At 36.6% G+C, this 18,074-nt stretch overlaps 1 long non-coding RNA gene across 2 annotated transcripts; it reads left to right on the top strand.

Moving 5' to 3' along the window:
* Window positions 1-8,444: 8,444 nt before the first annotated feature.
* On the top strand, window positions 8,445-17,689 carry LOC146474252 (uncharacterized). 2 transcript variants are annotated; one of them, XR_014866212.1, is made up of 5 exons: window positions 8,445-8,514; window positions 12,806-12,890; window positions 13,801-14,011; window positions 17,148-17,233; window positions 17,646-17,689. It is a non-coding gene; the product is annotated as an uncharacterized LOC146474252 (long non-coding RNA). The 2 variants fall into 2 exon arrangements; XR_014866211.1 differs by lacking the exon at window positions 8,445-8,514 and adding an exon at window positions 11,119-11,192.
* Window positions 17,690-18,074: the final 385 nt, after the last annotated feature.

The following is an 18,074-nucleotide window of genomic DNA, read 5'->3' as shown; positions in this document are numbered from 1 at the left end:
CTCCTGCAAAACTCGTACCTGAACTGTCACTTAAAAAAAGATCACTTTATTTAAGTGTCAAATATTTAGCGCAGAGCACTAACTGGGGACACTCTCCAGATCGGACTGCAATTTGGAAATGTTTGTTTTTGAGGAGAGAGGAAAACCGGAGTACCCGGAGAAAAAACCTCTCAACCCAATTATGACGCCGAGTCCGGGAATCGAACCCTGACCACATTGGTGGAAAACAGGTGCTCTCACCACTGTGCCATTCCTGCGTAAGAGGGCGAAGAGGATCTAAACCGCCAGAAGTGTTCTCGGTTAACAAAACATCAAAGCAAATCTATTTTGGTTTGAAGGCCAGCGAAAGCTGTTCGGATGTGACTATGACGGCAAAGAAATTTAAAAGCAATTAGTTTGTCTCACCCCTCCGGCGGCTTGAGAAATTTAATGTAGGGAATGACTGGGCGCACGTACGCTTAGTAAAAAACATTTTGTTTCCCGAAATTACAACTATTTATGTATAAAAACTCCAATACATGTCTTGGGCTTTTATCTCATAATTTTACGAAAAAAACATTCCTTATTTCCATTAGTTTTGACGCTCGGTGCTGTTCTCTTTAAAGTTTAGGGGAACTTAAAACATGCCATACCATTTGAAAAGCCTGAACACTTCCATTGTACTATTCTATTTTTTTTCCGAATTTTGTGTTTCGTGCCGTGTATGTATCGTGTGTGTGTGCAGTAAGCCTAATGCTAAGGACGGTTATTGATTGTATTGTAAATTGTAGCTACAAAATAAATAAAGGAACAGTTCACAAAAAAAATATGCCGTATTATTAAAGTTAGACCATAATTCTAAATGAGAAATTGCATTGTTTGCATAACTTGTTTTCATGATGAAGAGAGTGTAAATTAAGCTCATAAACCTCGAGATAAACGGATGTGGATCGTGAAAAAAATAAAAAACATTGTTAATAGCTATGTTTAATCAAATTTCGAAAGAGCGAAATCATTGAGGTAACCTGATTAGCTCGGGGATGGGATTTTGCTATTGGCATCAGTAATCTACGTATATTTTGGAACGTTTTCCCGCTTTTTTAAATTTTCCTGCCACTTTACGTTGGAAAAGTGTTTCCGCAGTGTATGTACACAATAGAGAGATTTAAAATCGCGTTTACGGCAAACGGCAAACGCGAGATTCGCGCGCTTATGTTTTCTTGAAAAATATTAGTGCACAGAATTAATGAGAATAGTCACCTCAGACCTCAGACTATCCGATGCCATCCACTCATACCCCCCCCCCCAAAAAAAAAACTAAAATAAATAAAATAAAATAAAAATAAAAAAATAATAAAACACTTACCAAAATAAGCAGATGAACACTTAGAGCACCAACCTTGATCGCTAGTGCAAAAAATAGTAATAAAAAACCACGCATATCTGAAATTAATACGAACAGCCAAAACCCTAAAATTAAGGTTCTCTCTGCCAAAAACACCAGAGCTGTGGCGACCCATGCAAAAAGTCGTCTTCAAGGGAGGCAGGTTCACCCAATCTTCAAATATTTATACAGGATAACCCTTCAGTATAAAGTGCTGTTATCAACGGGGTCCTGCTGACGAAGAATTATTGAGTAAGCTCCTTTTCTTGGATATCCTGATGATATTCATCTCCATTGTTCCTGAATTCCACTTTTGCTTTTTCATTCTCTTTTTTCATGTGGTGTTGTAACATCATCATCTTCCTCTGCTTTAGCAGGGGGCCAAGCGCAAGACGACGATACAAATTAAACAACGGCGAGGGGGTGCTCAGGTTAATAGAAATAAACGGAAACTGATATTTTGTACTCCATTACTGTATTTATAAACCAAAAACCAGAATTTTCGAGAAAGAATACGCCCATATACCTCTTGGCGATATTTAACAATCATTGAGGACTATTCTAATGTATTGCTAACGTAACACCTTCTGGTTTGCTAATAAACCAATTATATCCTCGTTTATTTTGAATAGCGCTTCTAAACGAGTTATACTCGAAAATCACCCAAAATCTCTGGCAGACGGGCAGCTCTGCGTAAGGTTAAGGTTTTTATTATTGTGCACTATTTCAATGGCTCACAACAAAAGGAAGTTACAATATATAAGAAAAGTCACGTAAAGATAGCATTAAATTACATAAATGTGAAAAGTAAAATGTGCGCAGTGACCAAAGGAGCTTAGGCTTTCAAGTTGGTCACTGGCACGTGCAACTAACTGGCGTATAACGTGCAACTAAACAGCAAAAAAAATATAAGAATAATAAAAGTGCAATAATAGGCCAGGCTCAGTGCGGCAGAACCGCAGTGGTCACTGGAGAAGAAACTTTAAATATTCCGTCAAGAAGATGATGATTTTAGCGTTATAACATCACATGATTGAAATAAGTCTAATCGATACGAGGAGGAGAGAGCACTCCTCTAATTTTTGCCTACTTTTAGGAGTAAAACGAAATAAGTTAGCCATTAAAATCCACCGTAGCTGAATTTCTACAATCATAGTAAGGTGTCAAACGTACTAATATAATATATCATTACTACTAGTTATTATCATTGTTATCATTACTATGTATGCCTCTTTAGAGAATGTAGAGTGAGACAATTAAAGTCTTACTACATGTATGTTGGTGACTCCAATATTAAATGTGCATCAAAAGCCCCTAAAAAAGGTTGGAACCTCGCCGGTGAAAACTAAAACATAGAGATACAAACCTTTTGGAATAGTACACATATACTGGGGAATACGTTTATGATAAAGTTAACATCCAACATTCAGTTGTTCTTTATACTGACCTGCAAAGGCAAATTTTCTTATCGTAACGTTACCGGATCAATATCCTCAGCAAAATGTTATGTTCTATGTTTTAGCCAGAGGCATATCCGTCTTTACAATTTTTTTATTTGCATATTTTTTTTTAAACAAGTTGTGTTATTGAATCATGCTTTCCGCTACTGTCAGTCTCTTAGAAATTCTCAAGTTTTGGCCAAAAAGAACAATTTTTTTAGGAAAAAAAGTTACTTCTATTTGATCTTATTCTTCTAAATACGTGTAGTCAATTGACATTTCTAGAAATGAAACATTTGTCACCTAATGTACCGATCGTTAGTCCAAACCGATATACCTTTGCTGCTGATTAAAATTTATTAAAGTTGGAAATAATAATACAACTTATATATAATAATTTACATTTATATATAATAATTCACCTCAATCTTATTGCCAATTTGACAAGCAGAAAAGGACCGCCAAGTCAACTGACCTTAATTATTCCTAAGGACGAATTTTCTCGGTGTTATGGTTACTGGCTCAATATCCTTAGCGTAATGTTATATTCCAACGAGTAGACTTAAGCCAAGTACCCTACATTTATACAACAGCTATACAATCTCGATTAATTCCACACATGAAACTGTGAATTTTATTATAACGGATACTTAAATTTGTAAGCAGACCACAAAGTTTTAATCAATCAAGTTGTGTTATTAAATCATACCTTCCGGAATGCTTGTGTCGCTTGGAAGAAAGAACGCGGATTTGGCAGAAACAGTGAACACAATTCATATCTTTGACACATGATTTAATAAGCAATGTTCCATGGAGCGAGTTCGATTGAGTCCGGTAATCCAACGTGATTGGACTCACTAATAAATATCTTAGCAATATATCGAACGCGATTGAACGTTTCAAGATTGACTGTGCCGAACTCAGTCTTGATTGCTAAGTTTACTGGCAATCTGTGTCGACGATTCTGTTCGATTTCCGAACAGGTTTCCGGTTCGTTCGATTGGTTTGGCAAATGAACCCACAAAAATTTCGTTGTTCGATTAACCAATTCAAGCAATGGATTGAGATCGATTTCCGAACGTTTGAATTTGGCTACGCTGGGTGTACTCGCTGCTATTACCCTCGCAAGCAGGCTGAGTTTGAAGACACCATCAGGGTTAAATTGATCGTGTAACGATTAGCTAGACGTAAGAATATTCTATCCTAATAATAATAATAATAATAATAATAATAATAATAATAATAATAATAATAATAATAATAATAATAATAATAATAATAATCGAATATTTATACAGGATAACCCTTCAGTAAAAGTACCGTTATCAACGGTGTCCTGTTGACTAGGAATTATTGAGTAAGCTCTTAGCTTCTTCTTGGATAACCTGATGATATTCATCTCCATTGTTCCTGAATCCCACTTTTGTTTTTCTTAATTCTCTTTTTTCTTCTGGTGTTGTAACATCATCATCTTCCTCAGTTTTTAGCAGAGGGCCAAGCGCAAGACGACGATACAATTCATGGCCCAGAATTCCTGGTTTTCTAATTTTTATCTGGAAGACTCGGTCGTGGAGGAATAAGTTTTTTGGCAATTCATTTTGGATCATCTCTATGGCCAGAAAAATAATTTGGCAGCAACAATTATTATTATTATTATCATTGTTATTGTTATAATTATTGTTATTATTATTATTATTATTATTATTATTATTATTATTATTATTATTATTATTAGAATAGAACAGAATAGGAAAGGATAGAATATTGCCACGTCTAGCTAATCGTTACACGATCGACTTAACCCTGATGGTGTCTTCAAACTCAGCCTGCTTGCGAGAGTAATAGCAGCGAGTACACCCAGCGTAGCCAAATTCGAACGTTCGGAAATCGATCTCAATCCATTGATTGAATTGGTTAATCGAACAACGAAATTTTTGTCGGTTAGATTGCCAAACCAATCGAACGAACCGAAAATCTGTCCGGAAATCATCATAATCGTCGACTCAGATTGCCAGTAAACTTAGCAATCAAGAGTGAGTTCGGCACAGTCAATCTTGAAACTTTCAATCGCGTTCGATATATTGCTAAGATATTTATTAGTGAGTCCAATCACGTTGGATTACCGGACTCAATCGAACTCGCTCCATGGAACATTGCTTATTAAATCATGTGTCAAAGATATGACTTGTGTTGTTTCTGCCAAATCCGCGTTCTTTCTTCCAAGCGACACAAGCATCCGGAAGGTATGATTTAATAACACAACTTGATTGATTAAAACTTTGTGGTCTGCTTACAAATTGAAATATCCGTTATAATATAATTCACAGTTTCATGTGTGGAATTAACCGAGATCGTATAGCTGTAGTATAATTGTAGCGTACTTGGCTTAAGTCCACTCGTTGGAATATAACATTACGCTGAGGATATTGAGCCAGTAACCGTGACACTGAAAAAATTCGTCCTTAGGAATAATTAAGGTCAGTTGACTTGGCGGTCCTTTTTTGCTTGTCAAATTTGCAATAAGATTGAGGTAAATTATTATATATAAGTCTGATTATTACATACACCTTTAATAAATTTTAATCAGCAGCAAAGGTATATCGGTTTGGACTAACGATCGGTACATTAGGTGATAAATGTTACATTTCTGGAAATGTCAATTGACTACACGTATTTAGAAGAATAAGAACAAATTTATCTAACTTTTTTTCCTAATAAAATTGTTCTTTTTGGCCAAAATTTGAGAATTTCTAAGAGATTGACAGTAGCGGAAAGCATGATTCAATAACACAACTTGTTAAAAAAAAAAAATGCAAATAAAAAAATTGTAAAGACGGATGGGTATCTGGCTAAAACATAGAACATAACATTTTGCTGAGGATATTGATCCGGTAACGTCACGATAAGAAAATTCGCCTTTGCAGGTCAGTATAAGAAATAACCGAATGTTGGATGTTACCTTTATCATAAACGTATTCCCCAGTATGTGTGCACTCTTCCAAAAGGTTTATATCTCTATGTTTTAGTTTTCAATCGGCGAGGTTCCAACCTTTATCAGGGGCTTTCGACGCACATTTAATTTTGGAGTCACCAACATACATGTAGTAAGACTTTAATTGTCTCACTCTACATTCTCTAAAGAGGCATACATAGAAATGATAACAATGATAATAACTAGTAGTAATGATATATTATATTAGTACGTTTGATACCTTACATTGACTGTAGAAATTCAGCTACGGTGGATTTTAGTGGCTAACTTATTTCGTTTTACCACTAAAAGTAGGCAAAAATTAGAGGAGTGCTCTCTCCTACTCGTATCGATTGGACTTATTACAATGATGTGATGTTATAACGCTAAAATCATCATCTTCTTGATAGAATATTTAACGTTTCTTCTTCAGTGACCACTGCGGTTCTGCCGCACTGAGCCTGGCCTTACGCAGAGCTGCCCATCTGCCAGAGATTTTGGGTGATTTTCGCGTATAACTCGTTCAGAAGCGCGATTCAAAATAAACTAGGATATAATTGGTTCATTAGCAAGCCAGAAGCTGTTACGTTAGCAAGACATTAGAATAGTCCTCAGTGATTGTTAAATATCACCAAGAGGTATTTGGGCGTATTCTTTCGCGAAAATTCTGGCCTTCGGTTCATAAATACAGAAATGGAGTACAAAATATCAGTTTCCGCCTATTTCTGTTACCCTGAGCATCCCCTTCGCCTTTTTGTCCATGTTGTTTATATCGTCGTCTTGCGCTTGGCCCCCTGCTAAAAGCAGAGGAAGATGATGATGTTACAATACCACGAGAAGAAAGGGTCTTAAGAAAAACGAAAGTGGAATTCAGGAACAATGGAGATGAATATTATCAGGTTATCCAAGAAAAGGAGCTTACTCAATAATTCTTCGTCCGCAGGACCCCGTTGATAACAGCACTATATACTGAAGGGTTATCCTGTATAAATATTCAATTATTATTATTATTATTATTATTATTATTGTTATTTTTATAATTATTACAAAGTAAAAAGACCTACTTTTGCATACGCGTTAGAGATTCTACAGCGTTATACTTGAGTTATAGTCTTGATCTTTACACGATGGCACGTTGACTAGAACTGAGCGTTTTCCGGAACAAGTTCGAGGAAAAGCTAGCCAACTACCAGGAGAATAGATGGAATAATTGAAAGTAAGGATTGTTTTGTTGCTTGTACGTGGGCAAACATATCTGTTGGTTTGACCACAGAAACTTAGACTTATTGACAACAAGGAAACTCAGTAAAGTCTAGAAAGGAAATATAAAAACCAGAAGAATAATTTGGCATCAACAATAATAATAATAATAATAATAATAATAATAATAATAATAATAATAATAATAATAATAATAATAATAAATAATAATAATAATGATAATAATAATAATAATAATAATAAAATTATTATTATTATTATTATTATTATTATTATTATTTTTTTATTATTATTATTATAAGAATAGAATAGGAAAGGATAGAATATTCCCACGTCCAGCTAATTGTTACACGATCGACTTAACCCTGATGGTGTCTTCAAACTCAGCCTGCTTGCGAGAGTAATAGCAGCGAGTACACCCAGCGTAGCCAAATTCGAACGTTCGGAAATCGATCTCAATCCATTGCTTGAATTTGTTAATCGAACAACGAAATTTTTGTGGGTTCGATTGCCAACCAATCGAACGAACCGGTTTCTGTTCGGAAATCGAACAGAATCGTCGACACAGATTGCCAGTAAAGTTACCAACTAAGACTGAGTTCGGCAAAGGCAATCTTGAAACGTTCAATCGCGTTCGATATATTGCTAAGATATTTATTAGTGAGTCCGATCACGTTGGATTACCGGACTCAATCGAACTCGCTCCATGGAACATGGCTTATTAAATTATGTGTCAAAGATATGAATTGTGTTGTTTCTGCCAAATCCGCATTCAGTATTTCTTCCAAGCGACACAAGCGTCCGGAAGGTATCGTTCAATAACACAACTTGATTGATTAAAACTTTGTGGTCTGCTTACAAGTTGAAATATCCGTTATACTATCATTCACAGCCGGTTTCATGCGTGGAATTAATCGAGATCGTATAGCTGTAGTATAAATGTAGCGTACTTGGCTAAAGTCCACTCGTTGGAATATAACATTACGCTGAGAATATTGAGCCAGTAACCGGGACACTGAGAAAATTCTTCCTTAGGAATAATTTTAATTAAAAGAAGGTCAGTTGACTTGGCGGTCCTTTTCTGCTTGTCAAATTGGCAATAAGATTGAGGTGAATTATTATCTATAAATATAAATTATTATATATAAGTTGTATTATTATTTCCAACTTTAATAAATTTTAATCAGCAGCAAAGGTATATCGGTTTGGACTAACGATCGGTACATTAGGTGATAAATGTTACATTTCTGGAAATGTCAATTGACTATACGAATTTAGAGGAATAACATCAAATAGAACTAATTTTTTTTTCGTAATAAAATTGTTCTCTTTGGGCAAAACTTGAGATTTCCCAAGAGACTGACAGTAGCGGAAAGCATGATTCAATTACACAACTTGTTAAAAAAAATATACTAATAAAATTGTAAAGACGGATATGTATCTGGCTAAAGCATAGAACATAACATTTTGCTGAGGATATTGATCCGGTAACGTTACGATAAGAAAATTCGCCTTTACAGGTCAGTATAAGGAACAACTGAATGTTGGATGTTAACTTTATCATAAACGTATTCCCCAGTATATGTGTACTATTCCAAAAGGTTTAGATCTCTATGTTTTAGTTTTCAACCGGCGAGGTTCCAACCTTTTTCAGGGGCTTTTGACGCACATTTAATTTTGGAATCACCAACCAGTACATGTAGTAAGACTTTAATTGTCTCACTCTACATTCTCTAAAGAGGCATACATAGTAATGATAACAATAATAATAACTAGTAGTAATGATATATTATATTAGTACGTTTGACACCTTACTTTGATTATAAAAATTGAGCTACGGTGGATTTTAGTGGCTAACTTATTTCGTTTTGCTACTAAAAGTAGGCAAAAATTAGAGGAGTGCTCTCTCCTACTCGTATCGATTGGACTTATTTCAATCATGTGATGTTATAACGCTAAAATCATCATCTTCTTGATGGAATATTTAACACTTCTTCTCCAGTGACCACTGCGGTTCTGCCGCACTGAGCCTGGCCTTACGCAGAGCTGCCCATCTGCCAGAGATTTTGGGTGATTTTCGCGTATAACTCGTTTAGAAGCGCGATTCAAAATAAACTAGGATATAATTGGTTCATTAGCAAGCCAGAAGCTGTTACGTTAGCAAGACATTAGAATAGTCCTCAGTGATTGTTAAATATCACCAAGAGGTATATGGGCGTATTCTTTCGCGAAAATTCTGGCCTTCGGTCCATAAATACAGAAATGGAGTACAAAATATCAGTTTCCGCCTATTTCTGTTACCCTGAGCATCCCCTTCGCCTTTTTGTCCATGTTGTTTATATCGTCGTCTTGCGCTTGGCCCCCTGCTAAAAGCAGAGGAAGATGATGATGTTACAATACCACGAGAAGAAAGGGACTTAAGAAAAACGAAAGTGGAATTCAGGAACAATGGAGATGAATATTATCAGGTTATCCAAGAAAAGGAGCTTACTCAATAATTCCTCGTCAGCAGGACCCCGTTGATAACAGCACTATATACTGAAGGGTTATCCTGTATAAATATTCAATTATTATTATTATTATTATTATTATTATTGTTATTTTTATTATTATTACAAAGTAAAAAGACTTACTTCTGCATCCGCGTTAAGGATTCTACCGCGTTATACTTGAGTTATAGTCTTGATCTTTACACGATGGCACGTTGACTAGAACTGAGCGTTTTCCTGAACAAGTTCGTGGAAAAGCATACCAACTACCAGGAGAATAGATGGAATAATTGAAAGTAAGCATTGTTTTGTTGCTTGTATGTGGGCAAACATATCCGTTGGTTTGACGAAAGAAACTGAAAGTTATTGAGAACAAGGAAACTCAGTAAAGTCTAGAAAGGAAATATAAAAACCAGAAAAATAATTTGGCAGCAACAATTATTATTATTATCATTGTTATTGTTATAATTAATAATAATAATATTATTATTATTATTATTATTATTATTATTGTTATTATTATTAGGATAGAATAGGAAAGGATAGAATATTGCCACGTCTAGCTAATCGTTACACGATCGACTTAACCCTGATGGTGTCTTCAAACTCAGCCTGCTTGCGAGAGTAATAGCAGCGAGTACACCCAGCGTAGCCAAATTCGAACGTTCGGAAATCGATCTCAATCCATTGATTGAATTGGTTAATCGAACAACGAAATTTTTGTCGGTTAGATTGCCAAACCAATCGAACGAACCGAAAATCTGTCCGGAAATCATCATAATCGTCGACTCAGATTGCCAGTAAACTTAGCAATCAAGAGTGAGTTCGGCACAGTCAATCTTGAAACTTTCAATCGCGTTCGATATATTGCTAAAATATTTATTAGTGAGTCCAATCACGTTGGATTACCGGACTCAATCGAACTCGCTCCATGGAACATTGCTTATTAAATCATGTGTCAAAGATATGACTTGTGTTGTTTCTGCCAAATCCGCGTTCTTTCTTCCAAGCGACACAAGCATCCGGAAGGTATGATTTAATAACACAACTTGATTGATTAAAACTTTGTGGTCTGCTTACAAATTGAAATATCCGTTATAATATAATTCACAGTTTCATGTGTGGAATTAACCGAGATCGTATAGCTGTAGTATAATTGTAGCGTACTTGGCTTAAGTCCACTCGTTGGAATATAACATTACGCTGAGGATATTGAGCCAGTAACCGTGACACTGAAAAAATTCGTCCTTAGGAATAATTAAGGTCAGTTGACTTGGCGGTCCTTTTTTGCTTGTCAAATTTGCAATAAGATTGAGGTAAATTATTATATATAAGTCTGATTATTACATACACCTTTAATAAATTTTAATCAGCAGCAAAGGTATATCGGTTTGGACTAACGATCGGTACATTAGGTGATAAATGTTACATTTCTGGAAATGTCAATTGACTACACGTATTTAGAAGAATAAGAACAAATTTATCTAACTTTTTTTCCTAATAAAATTGTTCTTTTTGGCCAAAATTTGAGAATTTCTAAGAGATTGACAGTAGCGGAAAGCATGATTCAATAACACAACTTGTTAAAAAAAAATATGCAAATAAAAAAATTGTAAAGACGGATGGGTATCTGGCTAAAACATAGAACATAACATTTTGCTGAGGATATTGATCCGGTAACGTCACGATAAGAAAATTCGCCTTTGCAGGTCAGTATAAAGAACAACTGAATGTTGGATGTTAACTTTATCATAAACGTATTCCCCAGTATATGTGTACTATTCCAAAATGTTTAGATCTCTATGTTTTAGTTTTCAACCGGCGAGGTTCCAACCTTTTTCAGGGGCTTTTGACGCACATTTAATTTTGGAGTCACTAACATACATGTAGTAAGACTTTAATTGTCTCACTCTACATTCTCTAAAGAGGCATACATAGTAATGATAACAATAATAATAACTAGTAGTAATGATATATTATATTAGTACGTTTGACAACTTACTTTGATTGTCGAAATTCAGCTACGGTGGATTTTAGTGGCTAACTTATTTCGTTTTACTACTAAAAGTAATCAAAGATTAGAGGAGTGCTTTCTCCTGTTCGTTTCGATCGGACTTATTTCAATCATGTAATGTTATAATGCTAAAATCACCATCTTCTTGACGGAATATTTAAAGTTTCTTCTCCAATAACCACTGCGGTTCTGACACACTGAGCCTGGCCTTATGCACACGGCTGCCCGCCTGCCCGAGAAAAGAAACCTCCTGTGGATCAACATGCAGTCTTACTCTACAACTGGCCAAGTTTATCGTGACACAATTCCTATAGAAATATATAAAATGTGCTCGTCATTGTTAAAAAGGCACGGTAGACTTGAGCGCTTTGTGGTTTGGTCTGAAATGTTTGATGCATTGCCAATCTATTTCTTCAGTGATGAGCTGTACCATATGATGTTATGCTGGACCGGTTGTTATACTGTGCCTTTCGACATCCTATATACTGTTGAGTTATTTCACGAGACGCTAAGTCATTTAATTTTTTTTAGAATTTATTTATCTGATGCTACGGTCAACCATTCTACCGTTACTCTAAGCTATACCTTGCGATCAGACGTTATTTTTTGCCAGAGCAGCGTGAAAGTGTCGGCAGCGCGAGAGTCGGCGGTTGGCTTCGATATCGGATACGAGTTGCTATAATTCTGTTGATATTTTGGATAGACCGTTTAGTTTTACACTTTCCATTACAGTAAAGAAAGTTGAACAGTTTGTACTATGGCTGTTCCACTATTTGCAATGGACACTTGAATCATCTCTTGTCTGTCTGTATTGTTTGAAATTCATATATTTTTGGTGGTAACGGCTGCCCATAGTTTTCCACTGACCTATGCAGTCGCAGTCGACTGACCCACGAGAGTACAATTATATTTTCGTTTTGCGACGGAGTTTCTAAACTTTTTGAGCCATCGATTGCTAGAAACATACAAAAGTTCATCAGACTGAGGTTAGCATAAAAAAGGTACTGACTTAGATCTACTAATCTAATTTGCCCAGAAATAAATAGGAATAAGTTTTTCATCGATTATTTTTTAAAATGTAGGATTTGTCTGGCCCCAACTGAAACAGATTCTGTCTCTCCGATTAAACTATGTTTTGAAAACATGAAATGGCAAATGGCTTAGGGTACACTTTACTTTATGGATATACCTGGGAGGTATCCTAAGAACTCGAAAAGCTAGAATTGTTTTACGCTATCAGCTCCAGTGTCTTGTTCGCCTATTTCTTGATTAGCAAGTTGTACTGCTCTAACAACTAATTTTCTACAGGGAAGCTCGGTCATGATGGCGAAGCCCCGCAGTCTTGGAACCATTATATTTCTCACGTTCGCGATTCTCTGTTTCCTACACTCAGGTAAAATTACATACGATAGCGACAGTATAATTATAGATATCTTTTTAGATTCTTTTTTAGTGTGTAATATCCTTTTTACCGTAATTGTGCGTGGGAACTAGTAATAGATTCTATTCACTGCGTTCAACGGTGATTATTTTATAATTGTAACGTTGTGTTTCATCGGACGAACCTATGGGGCGTGTTCAAGCACAGACGACAATGAGTTCGTTTGTTTGTTTCGTTATTATGGGGAAGTTTAGTTTACGGGATTGTTCGAGAATGCATTGAAACAGGAGCCCATGATGGAAATAAATAATTTTCTCAATGCCTCTCAATAGAGCGTTTTTTGATTGTGACGAATATTTTGCATTTGTTTTGGTTTTGCTTTACCACGCTCTGTGATTGGTAAGCAAGATTCGCACCATTTTCTCAACCAATGAGAAGCAAAACCGAAACCAATAGTGACTTGGTCGCACGCGCTTGTATCAGTCCCCGCGCTTGGCACCGGTCAAATGTACTTACTTCGAATTCTGATTACTTCATTGTGTTGTTTACGTCAACTGCAGCTGTGATTGGTCAGAGCAGGCTCCTGGTCAGAGTAATTACTTTGGTTTTGGTTTTACGACACTCAACTGAAAGCCGCTCTATTTGCACTAACAAGAAACAGCAATGTGTTGCGTTCTTGTATCTTCAATTTGACATTCAGTGGGTAATCCGAGCCTTTCAACACTACACTAACAGTGAAATGTTTTGAGCATTTGGCAATGATGGAATTTATTGTTGAAGGGTATTCTATCCTTGTATGCAGCGTAAACAATAAATAAGTGAAAATTCAAGGAGATACCGTCTTTTTAACAGCGCATGCAGAAGTGTGGTTTATTGTCCGTGCTTTTTTATCAGTTACCCCTTCATGTAATCTTGCTTTCAGTGACTCCGAAGGAAATGGCTGATGAACAAGAAAACGATTCCGTGCCTAGTGGGGAAGAAGTGCTGAAGAAATGCAGTGAAGATGATTTGGAGGGATGTATGGACACGCCCCGTGTGGATAGCCGGGATACCGCATCCGAATCAGAGAGACGAGCGAATGGTTGCAGTCCATTGCATTCGGGATGTCGATTTTCAGGACGAAAGTAATAAAGGTGGGTATCGACAAGTAGGACAGTTTTGTCGATTATATTGATTGGTATTGATTGGTATTGATTGTTATGGAGCACCCAACGACAACATTAAAACAAAATAGTTAAAAATGTTGTCTCCTACATTGCCACACCATTTATGGCTTTTCAAAAAGTGAATTTGACATGTGATTAAATCTAAATTAAGTGGTTCAGACGATTTATTACCAAGAAGTCATTGAAAAAAATAGCACAAACCTAGTATTCAAAGTGTTAAAAAACCAGTAAATGAAAAACGTATTTCGATCAACACTGTTTCTTGTTCTGAAACGTTTGTTTTTTTGTTTTGTTTTTTTTCAACCCGATACCCTCCCCCCCCGGATATAAGCCCCTCCATTTACAAGCTCATCTAAAACCCCTTACGAAGTTATATAAGCCCAGGGCTTATAAGCAGCAGTTTACGCTAGTCGTCACTGTTTCTTCATTTAGCTGGCCTTTACTGCGAGGGCATCCATGTTAAAACTACAGATGATGATAACAATGATGATGATGATGATGATGATAATGATGATGATGATGATGACGATGATAATGATGATGATGATGATCATGATTGTGATTATGGTTGTGACTGTAATTGTGGTTATCGTTGATAAAATGAGAACGTTTGCGTATGAATATATTTATCTTTGGTTTGTCGGCCTTACCACTCGCCATCTTCACAACGAATTCGAATCATATTAATAGAAGATCACAAATCTTTTGCTGTTGCAAACACATGACGAGGCCGTAGTGTCAAGATCCCTGAGCAGGGGCTAACTCGTTCTCGGTTTTAAAGAAATGCCATGAGAAATTGTCTGATCTACGAGATATTGATATTTATTCGTGAAATGTTATCCAAGCTGATGACACAGTCAGGCGTAGCTCGTGTTGTATTTATTTAGCATTCATACTGCACAATAATAGGCACTCCTGAGTTTTACAACAGACATGTTTCGGCAGTTGCCTCTGCCATCTTCAGTGTGAAATGAACTTGTAACAAATTACAGTGGAATATAAATGCTAAAAAAATTACAATAATAATAGAAATAATTAAGACCAAAACAATAGTAATACAAAATTAAACAGAAAGTTTTAAATTAACGTGTTTGACTTGTGCGTTGAGTGTAGGTTTTTCCCAAACTGTGTGCAACGCCTCTTTGATTTTAAGGGCAAACCGCGTGAATGCCTGATCGATGATGGCAAAATTGTCGCGGGAGCATGCAGAGCGACATGCTGGCGAAGTCTCCAGATGTTTGAAGATGTGTGAGTTCCAAGTGTTCCCTTACACGTGTGTTGAAATGTCTGGTGGTCTCACCGACATAGCAAGCTGCACAGCCTACGCACGAAAATTTATAAACCACACACGATCGGAGTCCATTGGGGAAAGGGGGTCTTTCACACTAAAGAGGCTTCCTACTTTGAAAGAGCAAAACGCTAACACTATGTTTGCATTATTACAATAGAAATGTGAAAGTCGACGAATGCGCTTTTGAGCGATGCTAGAAAAATAACCTATGTAGGGTAATTTGAAATAAAAGGTATTAGGCCCTTGTTCACTAGTTGATCTTACATAGTTGCCTGTTACATACTGAGTGATTCTGCGGTTAATGAATTTTTCTATTAGCCTGGAAGGATACATGTTTTTCTTTAGGATGAACGTTAGTGACGCGATGTCCTCAATAAACGCTTGCCAGGTGTTACAAATCTTAAGAGTTCTATCAACAAGTGTCTTGACTAGCCCAATTTTGTATGAAAATGAGGTAGAACTGGAAAAACTTTGATGTTCTTGTGCATAGTGTGATGGATAAGATCAAAGCAGCTAAAGACGTGAGACTTGCTTAGTTTAGGTGGACAAATGGAGTGATTTAGTCCAAGCTTTAAAATACCAAGTTGTTCTTGTGTAAGCCGTGTTGAAGAGATGTTAGTTACTGTTTCATCCGAGGTGAAAGGAAGGACGATATTGCGTGTTAACTTTTCAAGTTTCTTCTGGCGTGTCATGATCACTGTTTGTTTGCAGCTTTGTCGACGTTCTTAGATAACGACCGTTTAAGAATGTAAAAATCCACGAACCCGTTAGCACCTCTTTGATCTTTTTCGATAGCGCGTCCTTCGTCTGTCGTAGTTTACGGCTTTCCTTTGCTCGTTTGGTGACTGCACTTTTGAGAAGAAATTTGCGGATGGATGTGGTGTCATGTTGACTTACGTTGGGTAAATCAACACACACAAACTTGGGGAGAACGTTGAAAGATTGACAGTTACGAAGAAAGTTCAAATCTAATTCCGCTTTTCGAGTCTTGATTGATATTTTCTCAAACTTGCGGAGATCAGCAATGTCAATGTGACTGTATTTTCCTGCTACATCGTGGATAACTCTTCCAAATGGTCTAGATAAAAGCAGTGAGGAAATTAATTTTATGAAAAACACGACACTCCTGAGTTTTACAACAGACATGTTTCGGCAGTTGCCTCTGCCATCTTTTATCTAGACAATAATAGGCCTTATCACAGTTTTCGACGCCATAGGCAAGTAGGCAAACAGGCTTGAAATAACAGTGTCATGAATTCTTCAGAAGCGATGTTTTATGAAAATTGTTTGACATCGGATTTCCATACAAACAATGTTATTTCAAGCCTGTTTGCCCACTCGTCAAAATGGCGACAAAAACCGTGATAAGGCCTATTCTAACGCAAGTGTTAATATATTCCGAAACTTTCAAAGTTTAAATTACTCCCACTTCACCGTTATTTTAATTTGAAATGAAACCACGACCGCGACCGTGCACAATCCTTTGTTTTAACGTTCACAATACAGTTGAATATGCATGTAACAGGAACGTCTCTATAGGCCATTTTCATGATGGCGTCATTCAGTTCGTTTTCCTTTTCAAATGCAAATTTTGTAATCCCAGTGGAGAGCAAAGAACAATAGCTCTAATTAGCACGAGAAAAGAAAAACCAGAAGGATCCTGGTAGTTGTAGTAAAATGACGCCATAGTGAAAATGTCCTATTGTTCAGTTGCTCCGGTCATGGCCAAAAATGACAACAGAAACATTTAATAAAGAATTTTGTCAGGTTTCATAACCATTTTCTCTTATTAACTGTTGTGTTAATTGTCAGTTTCAGATCAAGAAGATTGACCTGTTTAGAGTTAGAGAAGAAGAACTTAGAAGAACTGTAGCTTTACCTGTGTGAAAACTTTGTAAGGCCCGGTTCAGACGCCGAACTTTTCACGAGCCGAACCTAATACCTCGAATTAAGTACATGAAAAGTTCGGCGTCTGAATCAGTTGAGAACGGCTGTTTCAATTTGGAACGGCTCAGCCGTTCTTCCCGCCTGGCTCAGCCGGGAATTTCGGCTTTGGAACGGCTTTGATTCAGACGCCGAACTTTTTATTAGCCGAACCTAATGCATAAATTATTATAACGTATTTCAAATAAAAAAGAGAAAATAAAAAAAAAAAACGCTAACATTTCGATTGGTTTTGCATCAAGTAAATTAAGTTCGGCTAATTAAGTTCGGCGTCTGAACCAAAAGGCGGGATTTTCGTGATTTGGGCCGACCTTAATTTGAATTAAGTTCGGCTCATGAAAAGTTCGGCGTCTGAACCGGGCCTAACTTGTCGTCAAAGGACAATAATGAATAAAACCTGTCTTGGGGGATTTTTCTGTTTTTTTTTTTTAATATACGTAAATAGCGACCTTATGGAGCTTTCGCAACGACGACGGCGACGACAACGCGAAATACAAATAAAACCAAAATAACAACTCGGGCGGAATTAGTAACAAAAAATGCCGAAGCACTTTCGGACAGCAGTTGTGAAAAGTTTCCTGCCGTAGTGGGATGGTCTACGACGTCGGAAGGCCGAATTTGCCGGGCTATCTTTAAAACGGAGACGGAGGAACCGGGAACGGGGAATCCTTAAAAGCGGGGATCTTTAACAAAAAATGAGTAATCTTTAAAACGGGGAATGCTTTGAAAGCGGGTATTTTTAAAACGGAGAATCTTTAAAAGCGGTAAGCTTTCAAACAGAATCTTTGAAAGCGG

This window comes from Pavona decussata, unplaced genomic scaffold (genome assembly GCF_977016875.1).
Source record: "Pavona decussata unplaced genomic scaffold, jaPavDecu1.1 SCAFFOLD_91, whole genome shotgun sequence".
Taxonomy (NCBI): Eukaryota; Metazoa; Cnidaria; class Anthozoa; order Scleractinia; family Agariciidae; genus Pavona; species Pavona decussata.
The sequence above is the reverse complement of the archived record's forward strand: the minus strand, read 5'-3'. Positions and strand labels throughout refer to the sequence as shown.